We start from the raw sequence: 17,897 nt of genomic DNA, 5'->3' as shown, positions 1-17,897 counted from the left end.
CGAAGTGTGAACCGCACTTAAAACCGAAACCAAAAGCGTGCACATCGTTTCAATAATCATATGGCATTTTAGAGTTATGATTGCGACAAGCATTTGATGTTTTTATTTTATAGCGAACACACAGTTGTGCATGAAAATAAATGTTTACAGTGTCAGTATAACTGCTCTAGCCTATATAATGTTTATTTTAACAGTGAATAAATTGGTCTAATAATGTTCTCAATGACAGATTGCAAGCATATATCTCAAACATAATTCAACATCAGAATTATTATAAGTAGAGTAGGATTATTTATAGAAAACAGTAGGTCTACACATAATATTAATATTTTTGTTTTACCATATGTTTGAGAAAAAACAATATTAATTGCCGACTCGTATTAACCTTTATTTTACATGTAATCATGAGAAAATCGTGATCTTTATTTTAAGCAACAAAATCACGACTCTCATTTTAGCCAGAATTGTGCAGCTCTAGTACCACCACTACCGATTACAGTTCAATACAAGCATTGGAACCATGTTTTTTTTTTTTCAAGTGCCAGGGTAGATACTAAGCAAACCAGGAGTAAATATATAATTTTTTTTTTTTTTTTGGTTAATGAACCATGAAAACCAAACTGCAAGTGTGAACACCCTAAAGGTCCTTTCAGTTTGAACTAACCGAGAAGGTCATGGAAATGTCATGGAGATTCATTGCTTAAAAGGTGTTGGGACTCTGCATGTCATTTGGTGTAAAATATGAACTGTGAACTAAAGTGTTTACTTCTCACCAGAACTGTTGTTGAATATGTTTACTGCGCTGGGAATATCATGACGTCTAACATTATTTGTGTATATACACATGTAATTGGCTGTACCATTCACAGATCGAGGACTGATGTTGAGTTACTTTGTTTTACTGTGCACATGCAATAAAAGAAAAGAGAATCGAAAGATTGTAGGATAGTGGATGACAACAAGGCGTTTCAGATCAACACACACACGCACAGACACACACGCACAGCCCTCAGGCCAGAGCATTATGGCTGACTCCACTGTTCCAGCCTTTCAGACAGATTTTACCATCAGCATCTTATCTTTAGTTAAACAAATGCAGCTTTCTTTTTGTCTGTCTTTCTTTCTTTCTTTCTTTCTTTCTTTCTTTCTTTCTTTCTTTCTTTCTTTCTTTCCCATTTTCTTGTTGTATTCATCTCTAGCACTTGCTGTCTTTCTCCCTGACAGAAGAAGGGATGATAGAGGGTATTAATCTCAGTCCATTCTCATTGAAAGTGCTGCCACTCTTCCGCATCTCCCATAATGAGACACATCATTTATCTGCCTGTTCGCTGTGTGTCTGCGTTTGTCAGCCAGAACCTCGAGAAACATTTGAGTGTCTGTTAGAGCAAGGTTTTAGCGTGTCGGGAATGCGTGGCAAACCCAGAGAAGGTATACGAGAGAGTAGGTGTGCAGCAAACTGCGCGAAAAAAGTGTGTTTGCATATGTTTATGTGCGTGTGTGGCACCTTCTCAGTTCACTCCAGGCACTGTGAGAATCAAACAATTTCATGCAGCGAGCAGAAGGGGAAATGAACTGAGCCGTGAGCCATAATAAAATTATCCAAATGTTATTATGGCGCCGGCTGCCTCTGTCCTACTTTAATACACATTTCAGCTCCTCCGGGTCTCCTGCTGGCACTAGCCCTGCTGAATAAATCAACATTAGCTTATGTCTAAATTATTAAGGAAGTGACTTAGGCTCCTGTTTATTGTATAAATTATTAGGAGGGTGAAAGTGTTAAATGCTTGATTTGCTATTTAAAATTCAAAATTCCCTAAGTAGCGGCTATTTCTCAGTGTTTCCGCATGGTGTGCTTGTGCAACGCATGCATGCGCACACCTCTGTGAGCGTGTATTTGCAGAAATATAAATTCCCTGCACATTGCGCTTGTGATTGAAAATTGTGGTGTTTTATTTTATTTTACTTCTAATATGCTTAATACACTTTTACATTTGAATTTGATCAGACTCTGGATGGCATAAACCATGCAACTGTAACATCCCACATAGCAAAATATCTCTGGATCAGCTTTGGCCCACTCAATCAGATTTTGCTTGGCCCACATGCCGCAGTGATTTATAGTACATCACTTCCAAACAAGGGCCAAACATGGACCATATTTGGGGCAAGTTAATAACCCAAAACTAAGCCTGAACTGGGCCAGATATGTTGGTGTGTCAAGACTGCAAATGAAACTGATAAACCAATGAATGATTGCGCTTTAGGCATGCTATGGGCATGCTTTTACTTAAAGCGACCTGATTGGTCAAATTTTTTCCTTTATTTGAAAATACTAAAAATGCATTTGAAATGTGGGTCAAGATAGGCCCACATATCAATTATTAATGGGCCAAATACTTCACTTGACATCTGGCCCATATATCACTTAGGGTGCTTTCACATCTGTAGTTTGCTTCATTTGGTCCGGACCAAGCGCAATAAATTGTTGCATCTTCTGCCGTCTTTGGGTCATTTTCACATCACACTGCTGGCTTTGGTCCGAACCAGTTGAAACGAACCAAAATGCAGTCATCTGACAAAATCCACATCTGTCATTGGCCAGATGTTGTTTAACATATTTCCTTAACTGCTTATTGATTGGTCACAATTCACGTGCGGGAACTCCAGTGAACTCCCGCAGGTAAACAAAACCTTTTACTCTGGAGGGACGACTGCGCTGGCTGATTGTATCCCTGCTTTAGATAAACTATACATTACAAAAATGAAGCGCAGCCGCGGCTGGAAAATAGTGTTTAATGCGATGCTCGTCACTTCAGGAGGAGGCGTGAATTAATTTAGTTAAACTGCAACATGGTCATCTTTCGGAAATATTACCAACGATCCATCAGGTATGGTTTCCCCTCTCTCTCTCTCTGTTGGTAAAGCGCTGTCAACAAATATTTTTCCTCCATATCCCATAATGCACAGTTCATCGGCCTACGGCAGCTGAATTAGTCCAAAACGTGCAGTACTTTTTGCGGTTGGACCTGTTTTAGTACGGATCATATTCTCACCACAAATGAACCGCTCCAGGGTTCGTTTGAAAGCATACCGAGACCACCTCTTCAAGCAGGTCTCGGTATGCTTATTTGGTCCGCTTTTGGTGCGCACTCGAGTACGATTGCTGCATTCTTACCTGCCCAAACGAAGCGTACCAAAAGGGGAAACGAACTCTAGTGCGATTCAATCGAACTAAATAAGGCAGGTGTGAAAGCACCCCAAATAACATCTGGGCCAAATACTACATTTTACTTTTGGCCCAAGTATTGTGTGCTGCCTTAAAGACGGTGCCACCTCTATTAAACCAGGGCCATGTTTGGCCCACATGTTGTATGCCAGGGCCGGATGAATGCCTGCTGTGTCAGATTTATACCAAATCTGAACCAGAATCCTTCGCTACCTGGGATTAAATTTATCCATGTATTTGCAGTAGGCCTAGATTTATTACTCAAGGTTCTCTCAAGGTTTTTTTTCTTCACTCCCATCAGGTGAAGTTTTTTTTCCCTCTCCGCTGTCGCCACTGCCTCGCATGGTTCAGGATTGGTAGAACTACGCATCGATGAATTTGCTCTTCAGTGTTTGAACTCTCAGTAATGATTAAATCACACTGAACTGAGCTAAACTGAACTGAACTGAACTTAAACACTAAAACCTGAACCACACTGTTTCAGTTACTGAACCACATTGTTCCAGTTACTATGACCATTTATGTGAAGCTGCTTTGACACAATCTACATTGTAAAAGCGCTATACAAATAAAGCTGAATTGAATTGAATTGAATTACAAACCGGATTCACAAAAAGATAATAGAAGAACATCAATCAATCAATCAATCAATCAATCAATCAATCAATCAATCAATCAATCAATCAATCAATCAATCAATCAGTCAGTCAATCAATCAATCAGTCAATCAATCAATCAATCAATCAATCAATCAATCAATCAATCAATCAATCAATCAATCAATCAATCAATCAGTCAGCCAATCAATCAATCAATCAATCAATCAATCAATCAATCAATCAATCAATCAGTCAATCAATCAATCAATCAATCAATCAATCAATCAGTCAATCAATCAATCAGTCAATCAATCAATCAATCAAGAAAGAAAGGAAAAGAAAGGAAAAAGACTCATTGTGATAAGCAGCTTTTGGAAGCATGGACAGTTAGCAAAATAGCTAGACAACACTTTTATTAAAAATACAAAGACATTTTACTCAAAATGCTCTGCCTGCACAGTGGACGAAGTCCCGTCTTCCAGTCAGAATAGCCAATCATCAATCTTTACAGTGTGGCAGTTCTTTGGGGGAGGAGTTTGTACATATTTTCTTGTTTGTTATGACAATAGCTATGGTTCCATCCAAAAATGCGAATTAAATGTATGCGCAAAACTGGAAAATCACATAAAAGACATGCGAATTAAACAGCGTTTCCATCCAAGTAGTCAAAGAGAATAAAATCATCACTTCCTGATTATTCCTTCATTCATTTTCTTTTCGATTTAGTCCCTTTATTAATCTGGGACCACCGCAGTGGAATGAACTGTACTGAAACGGTTTCTGTGTTTTAGAATGACCAAAACAACATTTCAGATGTTTTAAAATGTGATCGGCCTGCTGGTTTGTTCATGCACACACATTTTTATCATCACATGACCTCTTATAACACATTTGTTTGGTAAAAGTGTTTCCATCGCAGTTTATGCACATTTTTTCTTATCAAATAAAAAGTTTATCCTACTCTTACTACATTTTCAAAATTTACACACATCTTGGTGTTTCCATCAAGCGTTTTTTATGCGCATGTCCAAAATGCGCATAAAAATAGGTAGATGGAAACGTAGCTAATCACTCTCATTTGGTAACTATTCAGTGTCTGCTTTTGACCAGAGAAATGACATCCAGGCAAACATGCTCCTGCAGGTCCCGTGCTAGCTTGTTGCTAGCGCAGTGTGCTAGTCCCAGCCCACATCAAATCTAAACAGGTCCAGTGTGGGCTAGCCCAGGTGTGGTCCACAGCTGCGGGCACTGTGTGAGTAGCCCACACTAGCTGACAGCCCACATTAATCCTGTGAAGGCTCAGAGAGGGTTGCTTGATCCTTAATTGGCCAACCCCTAGGAACCCCAGTGGGCTGCAAGTTAAGGGGCCTTGAGAGTTTGCTCATTGGATAAACATTGGCCCCTTAGTGCTGACCCTGCATGAGCAGCCCTCACCTAGCCCCCAGGAAGCCCTTACTAGACCTGCACTGCCTCTGCATTGGTGGCCCACACTTTATTCCTCTTAACATTTTAGTGTGTGTACAAGGCTGTTTCTCAATTCCAAAACTGCAGAGAATGAACTTGCATTTATGTAAAGACTGGTCTTGCCAAGTTACCTCGAAAGAACAAACTCTGGAGACTGCGAGAAAACAGAACGTGTCCTGTGAGAAGTGAGATACTGTGTTCTTCCTAATGGTCACATGACCTTCGCAAGTTTTTAACTGAAAATGATTTAAACATTACAGCCCTCATACAGCGATTTATTGTTTTTCCCACTTTTCAAAATATACACTTTGCTTAAAAACCTTACAAATAAACTTTGCACAGTATAAATAAAACAAATTTTTTATACGAATTTCAGCAAATAAACACCCATAATGTGTTTATGCCTTTCTTAAGATGGTCATGTTAATGTTTACTTTCACCATCTCATTTAGGGAAACTCCTGCAATAAATAAGTTATATCTCGGAACTTTAATAACAAATCTATATAAAATGCTGCACTTCCCACCTCCTTTATTCAGCTGCAATGACTTCTGGGACTTCTCGAACATGTTTTGCACTCAAGTCTGCATCGATGCGATACCAAGAACGCATCCGGGAACTTTCACGTGTCCTGTTCTTGCAGTCTTGAGTTTTGGAAATTAACTTTGTCGGTTGATGATGACGTTACATGAGAACACGAGGACTCAAGAATGCTGAAGAATGCATATTGAGAAACAGCGCAACTTTAAGAATAGTTTGGTGGAAGACCAGTTGTCTGACAGGAAGCAGGAAACAATATACAGACAAGGCAAGAGGACTAATAACAGCTTACAAAGCTTTTTAGATTGTGGAGTTTCCTTTGTCTGGACTTACTGTACATTTTCAGAATACTCTTCCAAGCTTGAGTGTTATAATTGTTTTGGATTGAGCGATTTGTGGACAATTGGATTGTACGATTGGTTGACTAAAACTTTCAACCCAGGCTCATTCTGAAAACATAGTCTCGTAGAAGTTTCTGTAGACCGTAAAATACGTGAAATACCCACCAGAGGCCGCTGTTGGCCGATTGTCCGTCTGACTGACTGAATGATTGACTGGGCGACAGGCCATTCAACTGACCCACCCTACTCCTTCCCTTAACCCAACCAATTTTACCGATTGACCCACCCACCCACTTACTTCCCTAAACCCAACAGACGATTTTACAAAAGCCACCTAGAAAAAGGAAAGCCCTCGTCTGATTTTTACCACGCTTTCGGATTTTCACCACATTCTCAACCTTGTTATTCACTCGTTGATTTTAATTTTTGGATTCTGTTTTTGTCTTACCTGATTTCTAGAACTGCTCTTCCCCAGACTCAAACCCAGTCGCCGTCGACGTGGTCAACTCCTCTCTGCATCTATAAGTCCGCCCACATGCACGACGAGTTAACTGGAAAAACTGGTTGAGGTGGGAAAGTCCTCCACAGAGAAGTAAGTGGTCCGAAAGAAACGGCGTCATACTGTCCCATAGTGTTTGATTATTCATTCGGAATGAACCGCCAACCTATCCAGCACGTTTTTACGCAGCGGATGCCCTTCCAGCCACAACCCATCTCTGGGAAACATCCACACACACACACACACACACACACACACACACACACACACACACACACACACACACACACACACACACACACACACACACACACACACACACACACACACACACACACACACACACACACACACACACACACACACACACACACACACACACACTTAAACACTACAGCCAATTTAGCCTACCCAATTCACCTGTACCACATGTCTTTGGACTGTGGGGGAAATCGGAGCACCCAGAGGAAACCTGCGCGAACACAGGGAGAACATGCAAATCCCACACACAGAAACGCCAACTGAGCCAACTTCGAACCAGCGACCCAGCAACCTTCTTGCTGTGAGGCGACAGCACTACCTACTGCATCACTGCGTCGCCAGCGTTTGATTAAAAAAATTAAATGCAGCTATACAAACCTCTGGCTACATAATTTGTGGTCTCCAGAAATGTCCGCAGGACTAAGTTTTTCAGAATGGGACTGGGTTTACTTGTAAGCTTTTAACAGATTTAGGACGTACTCACACTAGGTACAGTTGCCTCGAATCGGGCCAAAGCACACTTGTCCCCCTCCCGTCTCCCCCGACGGCCCGCACTCACACCATATCGGGCCTCGGCAAGCTTACGTCATCGCTGCTGCGCTGTTCAGTAAAAAGCGCTGTCACTCAGCAGCACAGTGGAGATTTCTCTAGTTATATCGTTTCAGTCGTTTGTTATGCAGTGACATGCAGTCAAATATTTCGCCAAACAGTCCTTAGGGATGCGGTGACACGCGGTGACACGCCGAACAGATCCGCCACTTTTGTCGCTCATAAACAGTCATAATGCTCCCGTGCTGCAGGAATGAGGAGGTCTGCTGAACCCGCGCAGCTGTCGTGCAGTGTGGAGTTTGCGTCTTTAATAAACTACAGCAGTTTGCGTTCACTGAACAGTAAGATTAATAAATCCATATGAAACAGTAACTTAAAACTCACGTCTTGCTTTCAGTTTCGGCCCAAGTGAACCGCGCTCAGGCCCACCTCTTCCAACCGGACCAGGGCCAGCCAAGTGAATTGTGCTTGAGCCCGATTTAGTGCACTCACACTTCTCAAACGATCCAGGAAACGGGCCTGGGCATGGTACGGATGGCATAGTTTGAGTAGGCCCTAACTTCGTTTGTTTTAAAGTCCAGGGAATGTTTGCTAATACACCTTTCGTACTTCAGTTTCATTGTGTCATTCTTGTAACACTTACAACACACAAGTATAATCAGACCTATTTTAGAAATTCACCTACAGTTGAGAGAATGTTCCATACAGGTCCTGAGCGAAAAGCCAAGTTTCAATGGCATTATGATAAAAAATAAACCCAGGTGTATAAGGACTGAACTGAAAAGTATTGATACTACAACAGATTTATTGTTGCAGATTATAATGCAGGCACTCTGGGGGTTTAGTGGGGGCTAGCTCTAAAGGGCCAATGTTTTAACAATGAGCAAACTCTCAAGGGCCCTGCACTTTCAGCTCACTGGGAAACCTTAGGCTAGCCCTACAGTAAGTGGGCCCATTAAGGACCAGCACAGACTTGTTTGCAGGGAAGACATCACATCCCATTACATATTGTGTCTTTCCAGTGTCGTGGTCTGGTTTTGCTCCGGGGTTTTATCTTTGTCATTGTTTTGTAACAGTGTCTTCTTGTTACCACTGAATCAGCCACAGAGGAGACTGGTGTGGTGAAAAAACTTGCCAATGTTTGCACAGAAGCTCAAACAGGCTGGAAATAATAGTTTTAAATGTAATTATATAGCTTAAGCAACAAAAGTTTGCTCACTTTAGATTTTGTTGCTTATTTAATTGAGAGTCGAGCAGTTTTTGAGATTTTTGGGATTGCCCCATTTCGTCTTGGATGAACTACCCGGAGGCATTGCAAATATGGCTGCTGAGCGAACAGGCGTTCCTTGAAAAGGACTTTGCTTTTAATGAGCCAGATTGCTAAATTTCTCTGTTATTTATTTATTTTATTTGTTGAAGCATTAATTGGTTTAGCTAAGTTTTTTGGTTGTAAAACCATGGCCAATTTTCATAAGGAAATCAACAAGATGATAAACTATTAGCATGGGCCTAATTTTTAGCATATCTTTTGCATTGAATATTGTATGAATCGACTTCGCTATTTAGAAGAAACACTATAATTCACAGCCATTTTGTAAAATAGTCATTAAATGGGTCTGAAATCGCATTCTGAGACATTGGAAAATGGCTAAACAACACTTTTAATGAGGCAGATTTCACAGTTGCTAAGCTTTTAACTAGGCCTTTATTAGAATGCTTGGTGGAATTACTAATTATTATTTCATAACTGAACTTTGTCATGTAGAATAAACACTATTACTGACAGCCATTTTTATACATAAAAAAGTCATTCAGGGTGTCTGAAATGACACACCGAGACATTAGCAAAACAACTGAACAGTACTTTTAATGAGCCAGACTGCAAAACGTCTTTGTTATAGCTACTGTCTACAAGTTAATATTAGCCAACTTGTGAGGATGACTCATCAAGTATACTTTGCTATAATGAATAAATGAGCGTATTGTTTGCATTTTATGAAAGTCTTCTGGTTCATTCCTAATTACATTCCTGATAAGATCCTGCATTTAATCTTATTAAAGGACCATTAAATGGTAAGTTTACCACAGAATGAAAATGTACTCACCGTGTAGTTGTTCCAAACTTGTTTGAGTTTCTTTTTTCTCTGCTGAACACAAAAGAAACTATGTTTAACAATGAAAGTAACCAAAACTCACAGGCCAGAACAAGTAGAGGATGTGTAAATGATGACCAAATTTTCATTTTTGTGTGAACTATCCCTTTAAAAAGTTTACTGGATAATAATAAGTGCCATATAAACGGGTAGAACAAATACAAGTGTGTAAAGTAAAATAAAAATCTGTTACTATTTACTTACCCACATTTCCATTCATTCTGAAGATCTTCTTTCATATTCAGAACACAAATTAAGATATTTTAGATCAAATCTGTGAGCTCCCTTTATATACAGCAGCAGTCCAGAGGCAACCAAAGTCCAGAAATGAATCCAAAAACATTGTCAAACATTTCATGTGACTTCAAAGGTTCAAGTGTAATTAGCACCAAGAAAACTGTGAGGCAAGAAAAAGCGTAAAAATGACTAAAAAAGAGGGTGGAGAGAGTGGAGCTACAAGTGCCAGTGCATCAGCATAGCGGCAGATTCAATAACAGAACTAACTTTATCTCTGTCATAATAAGTGTCTCAGAAGAAGATAGTCTACAGTGTTCATTGGTTCATCCTAAAACTCCACATTTATAATCCTAGTTGCTGACATTAGCCCCTTTCACACATACAGACCTTTCCGGAAAATTGCCGGCAATTTTCCGGAAAGGTTGTATGTGTGAACAGGTCCATTTTGAAAATACCGGTAAATTCGTTCTGGCTATTTTCCGGAAAGAGAAGTTGTAACATTACCAGCAATTTGCCAAAATGCTGCGCTGTGTGAATGCAGAAGGAAGATTGCCGTAATAAGCGCGTGCAGGTCTAGAACGTGCTGACGTGAGACATCTGCTTTAGCCAATCACAAGTCAAATGCATTCACGTCCGCACGGTTTATGAGAATAAAAGCCATTGAATATTTTTCCAGACACATTTAGCTGCTAGAAGTTAGTCAGATCACGTTTATATGTTCTTCTTAATGCCAACTGTGTAAATAATCATCGATGAGATGCTTATGATAAGCCGCTGTTTGTTTACCTTCAAGCTTTGCGTGTGCCTGTGAAACAGCCTGTGAGCGCCTGCACACGCACATATCATGAACATCTCGACATGCGAAAGTGATCCTGCGAAAGTTGTACACAATATTGATCATCCACAGAGTTTGTAATTTAGTCAAATGTTTACAAATACAAGCGCAGCCGTTTAAAGCTCATTTGTGGTGAATGATGTCAGAATTTACCGGTATTTTGGAATGGATGTGTGAATGCTCTTTTCCGGAAAATTTCCGTAACGTCCTCACCTGTGTGAACAGTGCTTTTTTGAATATACCGGTAAAGTCTTTCCGGAAATTTTCCGGATATTTACCGGTATCACTGTGTGAAAGGGGCTATTATCTTCAGCAGGTAAAACTCGAGCGGACATGCTAATGAGGCAAAGGTCACTCAAAAGGTCATAGGGGCTTCCCCCTCCTATGACACTTAGAAAGGGAGAATGTCAATCAAAGTGTTTCTGCAGACTGTTTTCTGCAGTGTGATTATTAAATGTAATTAATTAATGATTTAAGTTTAGAGGCTGGATATATTCACACACTGTTGCCACACAACTGTGATTAAACCCCTTATAAGTATTACTTTTGCATAATAGGTCTCCATTAAGACTCAAACCAGTGTCTTTCTTGCAGATGTAGACACGACCTTCCACACGTAGAACATCACTTTCATTTGTCTCCAGGAATATTCATCGCGATTCGGGCTGCTTAATATTACACAAAACCACAGTGTGAGCTTGCATGAATATTCATGGTCAGATTGTTTATTGTCTTTAGCCTCTGGCTCTGACTTCAACTGTCACAGCATCAAACTCCCGCGCCTTAGTATATATGCGCACATACATATGCTGACTGTGCTTTTGTCATTTACATCCCTTGATTTGGGGTTTAATATCTGTAATGACTTGAATTTGTATCTTGGATTGACACACACACACACACACACACACACACACACACACACACACACACACACACACACACACACACACACACACACACACACACACACACACACACAAAGGCTTTGATGCCGCATAGTCTGTGGTTTGGACAGCTTTCTATCTGCGTTCTGATGGAGAATCTCCTTTGTAGTCACTTGGGAAAATAAATATTTGAACAGACTAACAGCTGAGTGTTTTTTTTTTTCTTTCTCCAATTAATTTAAATGGAGCAATTAAGATTTGAATTTCCATAAATAGCTGAGGGAACAACTGAAGAGTGAGGTGGGGGTTTGCCTCTGTTACAGTCAAAAGCCTTGGGATTAAACACCTTCTTAATTATAAATAAAAATATGAGCATTGCACCCTCTTCCTCACTCCCTCCTCTTCTGCCTAATACACATAAAGAACAGGATCCTTGTGTTTTTTATATGCCAATCTTACAATAGTTTCTTTGTTTGTTCTTGTCATTTGGGATAAAAACGTGATCGCAAATATAAACAACAATTGGCGACTTTTTTTTTCAGCAGGTTTTAATTAGAAGATAATTATATTGGACACAAAATACCATTAACAGTATTTTAAAGCGTTTAAAAACACTTAAAATGATTCACACAGCATTCCCACGTTTTCATTTTCAGGCCTTAAGACGGTATTAATATGATTCAAACTATCAGTTTTCATGAGTATAACAAACTCTATAAAAATAAATCTTTAAATGAACAGAATAAGTGGTAACACTTTAAAATAACAGTACATGAATAATGATGTGTTAATGTGTACACGTAACATTATGAACTAATCATGAGTTAATGTATGAGCTAATTATTTCCTTTATTTAGCCAGGAGATCACATTGAGACAGTACTGTCTCTTCTTCCAGTGAGACCTGGTCATTAACTAACTTTAACTACAACACGAATTACATGTTGTAAACAGTGTTGCCAACTTTTTCCAATGAAAAGTAGCTCAAGCCTGCCCAAAAAGTAGCTAAATATTGCCAAATTACATCACACACTAATTTGCATATATGCGACATCATCACGTAGTATCTGACAAGCATAAGTCTGTCATGTCTCTACTCTCTGAGGCACCATGTATTATATCATATTATATTATATTATATTATATTATATTATATTATATTATATTATATTATATTATCCATTCATTCATTAATTTTCTTGTCGGCTTAGTCCCTTTATTAATTCGGGGTCGCCACAGCGGAATGAACCTCCTATGTTATATTATATTATATTATATTATATTATATTATATTATATTATATTATATTATATTATATTATATTATATTATATTATATTAAAGCATTACATCCAGATGCACAATAAAGAGGTTCTTATTAACATATTACTTTGTGTGATGACGTCAATGCGTAATTGCAACTCAAAACTACATCTCTGTGTAGTATACAAAATAATTAATGTTTTCTCAAACTGACTTAGCAAAAACATTATTTGAAATATGTCTATTTAGATTTGTATAAAAATAGAGTTGACTATCTGTGAAAGTATTTTTTAAAACACTTATTTTTATTATTTTTAAATTTAATACTGATAATAAACAGTGAAATTCTGTAAAACAATCATAGCTTCTGAACTTACTCTTTTTAATTTAAAGTTAACACATTTGTGAAAGTGACAACAATTATAGAACTATTGGAATGTATTGCTACCTAAATTACCAACATGTGAACAAATATCAGTAAATGAACAGTTATGAAAAACAATCTGAGTTAGCAATTTACTCTACTGAGTGAAGCCTGCAGACACTGCTCTTTTGAGGCACTTTTTAAAAATTGCTAAAAGTAGCCAAATCAATGTTAAAAATTGCTAAAGCTGTTGCTACGTGCTTTTTGAAAAAAAAAAGTTGCTAGAGTAGTATGGAAAGTTGCTTAATCTAGCAACAAAATTGCTAAGTTGGCAACACTGGTTGTAAATAAGGGCTACCTTAGTTACATGTTAATACATGTTGTTAATTAATGTATTTATTAACCTTTAAGCTTAAGTTATATGTTACCCACATAAACTCATGAGCTGTTCATGTATAATTATGTTATGACTTTACTTGGAGGGGCACATCATCATTGACTCATCCTTCAAAACTCCTGTGTTTAAACTGTTCATGTTGATGTTGACTGAACACTTTTCTGTGGTTATTCAGTGTAAACGCACAAGACGGACATGCATGAGGAGTTTATGAGTGGTTAAGAATGGGTTAATGATGATGTGCCCCTCTAAGTAAAGTCATGATATGATTACACATGAATATATCATGAGTTCATGTGTAAATAACGGCCATCTTAATTACTTGTTGTTAATTAATGTACTTATTAACATTCAAGTTAAAGTTAAATGTAACCAACAGAAACTCATGAGCTGTTAATGTATAATTATGCCATGACTTTACTTGGAGGTGCACACCACTATTAACTCATCCTTCATAACTCCTGTGTTTAAACTGTTCATGTTGACTGAACACTTTTCTGTGGTTATTCAGTGCAAGCGCACTAGAAGGACGTGCATAAGGAGTTCATGGGTCGTTAAGAATGGGTTAACGATGATGTACCTCTTTAAGTAAAGTCATGATATAATTATACATGAACATGTCATGAGTTCATGTTGGTTACATTTAGCTTAAACTTAAATGTCAATCAATACATGAATTAACAACATGTACTAACATATAAGTAATTAAGATTACTCATTATTCACACATGAACTCTTGTGACTCGTGTTATACTTAAAGTTAGTTCATGACTACTAACTACTAAAGTTAGTTATTGATTTAATTATTACATTAATTAACAAACAAACATACTAACATGTAATTAAGGAAGTCGTTATTCCCACATGAGCTCTTGCAATTCATGTTGTAGTTAAAGTTAGTTCATGATTAGCGCACTAATTAACTCATCATTAGTTCATCATAAAGTAATGTTTAGTTTATATATTAACACATCATTATTCATGTACTGTTATTGTAAAGTTTCACCGAATAAGTACTGAGAGTGTAATTTACATAACCAACCCAATATATCATTACAGCAACTAAAATAAGTCACTTTGTTAAACTGCACAAAAAAAGAGATATCAAAGTCCCATAATGCAATTGAAATGTAAATAAACAGCCATGAATCACGAGGGCAATGTAAAACACAGTCACACATACAGTACGTATGCATTTTACACTGTAAAAGGAAACAAGAGTTTTAACTAGTCAACATGATTTTATGATTTTATTCTGGAGAGTCTTGGTCTGATCAGTTACCAGAGACAGAAAACAAACAGTCCCAGAAAAAATTTGGCGCTTCTCTATAGCATAAACAAATCTGTTCAGCGTTACTGGAATTTGACGCAGTGAGGATGTGCTGCCCTCTGCTGGTTATGATAGGCTATATATATGCACGAAGCAGAAATTATTTAAGGCTTTAAAAAACAAATGGTGACATGAGCTTTCATGTTAAAATCCTATGCTTTTTATGATTACTGGAAATACAGAACTAGAATAAAGCGTTATTATATTACACAGGAAAGTTAAAAGAGTATAATGCTTTATTGATGTCATGCTTTCGTTCTTTTTGCTTAACAGAGTACACCCCATTTGGAAAATAAATATTTTTTAACAATTTCTCAGTGAATATGAGTAATATATATTGGTGCAATTGAACAGATTTATTAAACAGATATATTTATTAAAATAATATTTCAGCCATAGAACATCTTTAGAAATGGAAAGATAATACATTTAAATTCATGCAAAATATTGGAAAAAAAAAGTAAAATAACATTTCAACAAAATTGTATATATGTTTTTGCTTCTCTTGATTTTTCCGCTGTTTTAAATTTTTTTTCATTAAATATTGTTCCTTAACATATAAATTTGGGCTACTAATTTTTAAACCATTATTGTAAGTTATTATCTTACAATCTAGATTTGGCTTCTATCTATATGTATATCTATATCTATATATGATATATCTAATGTATATGCACAAATATACGATTGTAAAGCATCCAATAGAAAATATTTATTTAAATGAGAGATTCGTGGAGGCTGTACTCAAATATGCTGAGCCCTGTAGACAGTACATAGGACATTTTGATATTATACAATATATACGATAATATATATTTTTATTTTTCCATTAATAATTATTTTTTATATATATACTGATGTGGGAAAAATTAATTAACTGATGCATATAAGATTTTCATAAATACTGGAAAATTAAAAAAAGAATAATGCCTAAATTTTATTATATCTATGATAAAATAGGACACATATATAAAACACATAACATTATAAAACATTGTTTAATATTAATACGATAACATAATATAACTCTTAATATTATAAATAAATGTAATTCGCATAATGACTTAATAATAATACATTTTTATTTTAATAAAAGTAATTTTAATTCTAAAAACAACTTTGTAATCACAATATTATTAACTATGTCTATTAGTTAAATGTAGTTGTATATTTAAATGTAGTTGTTAAATTTAGATGTTCATTGCTAACAATGTATTTAAAAAATATGTAATTGTAGTAATTGCTTATTGATTATTATTAATAACAAATAAAATATATTAGATCTTAATTAGTTAATTAATTGTTTTATAATTGACAATATAAATTATATAATATTTGGTATGCATTATTCTTTTCCAGATTAAATTTTTTTTTATTTTTAATATTATCATCAAATAATTGATAATAATTAATTCAAATAGGCTTAACTAGGTTAATTATGGCAGGTTAGAGTAATTAGGCAAGTTATTGTATAACGATGGTTTGTTCTGTGGACTATTGAAAAAAAAAAAGCTTAAAAAGGCTGATAATTTCAATAGTTTGTGGATGCAGCCTTTATGATGCAAGCTGAGATTGCACCACTCAGCAATGCAATCTCAGACACAATGCACTCAATGGAGTGAGTGATGTCACTGTGACGGGTAGGTTAGAGGTGGGGTTAGGTGAGCGCATTAAAAAGCATTGGATGCAGCTAACATTGCACTGCACTAGGTCTGCAGCCAGAAACCTCTCGATAATTTTGATCTTAAAATGATTTAAAAAAATAAAAACTGCTTTTATTCTAGCCAAAATAAAACAAATAAAGACTTTCTCCAGAAGAAAAAACATAAACAGATATACTGTGAAAATTTCCTTGCTCCGTCAAACATCATTTGAGAAATATTTAAAAAAAAATTAAAATAAAATAAAATAAAAGGGAGGCTTATAATTCAGACTTAAAAACTATATATATATATATATATATATATATATATATATATATATATATATATATATATATATATATATATATATATATATATTCTAAAGTATATGCATTTATAATATCTAAATATTGGAACATTTTTTATACAATAATCTAAATAATATACATTCATATATCTAAAATAATATACATTAATATGTCTAAATAATGGAAAATAATATACATGCATATGGACTAAATAAATCAAATAAATGCTTCTAAATACTTCAAAAGGAATCTAAAACATTATACTACTTTTCAGGTGTCAAATCCAGTTCCAAATACAGCTCTTTAGTTCCAATCCTGCTTCAACACACTTACCTGTAGGTTTTAAACAAAACAAAAGGACTCAATTAGTGTGATCCGGGGTATTGGAACTAAACTGCAGAGCTGTGGTTCTCCAGGAACTGGATTTGACAGCTGTGAACTAGCAGAACAGTACAACTAAAGCTGAAGGGAAAATGATGAAAAGTGTTTTATGTAACAAACAAAGTCATAAAACTCATGCATTTTAGGCTCAAATATACAACAAAAACCCTTCACAGTTTCAACTGTAAAGATTTCATTCATCAACACTCATAATGAAAAAAACAACATAGAAAATTCAGAACAATCCTCCTCCGTTCTATTTAAAAGGAGAAGTGAAGTCCAGAAGGGGTTAAATTGACAGCGAGTGCACTGAGAAGGAAAATGATCTGCATGACTATAGTGATGATCTAATCTCAAGCTCTGACTGCCAGCTAATAACCCGTACACCAAACAAAAGAGCTACATTTGCTTAGACGTGAGAATCCCATTTAGTTATTGATTCAGCAGCTGATGAGGTGCATCTGCTAAAGGATGTTCACTCCTCATATCCTGATGGGAGCTCTATGGCCTGAGACTGGCAGACAGAGAAGAGAGGAGCCTTTTAAACATACCCATGACTATTAAAGCAAGACTCTGAGGGCTAAAACATCTGCCATTTTGGATATTTGGGCCTTTTTTGTCT

General features: G+C 36.5%; 1 protein-coding gene across 2 annotated transcripts in view; it reads left to right on the top strand.

Moving 5' to 3' along the window:
* Positions 1–17,897, top strand: part of vipas39 (VPS33B interacting protein, apical-basolateral polarity regulator, spe-39 homolog) — a 219,917-nt gene that overhangs the window by 186,386 nt on the left and 15,634 nt on the right. The gene's annotated exons all lie outside the window — the stretch shown is intronic.

Source organism: Danio rerio, chromosome 20, assembly GCF_052040795.2.
Source record: "Danio rerio strain M-AB ecotype USA chromosome 20, GRCz13ab, whole genome shotgun sequence".
Classification (NCBI taxonomy): Eukaryota; Metazoa; Chordata; class Actinopteri; order Cypriniformes; family Danionidae; genus Danio; species Danio rerio.
Note: the sequence above shows the minus strand (reverse complement) of the source record. Positions and strands in the feature narration are given on the sequence as shown.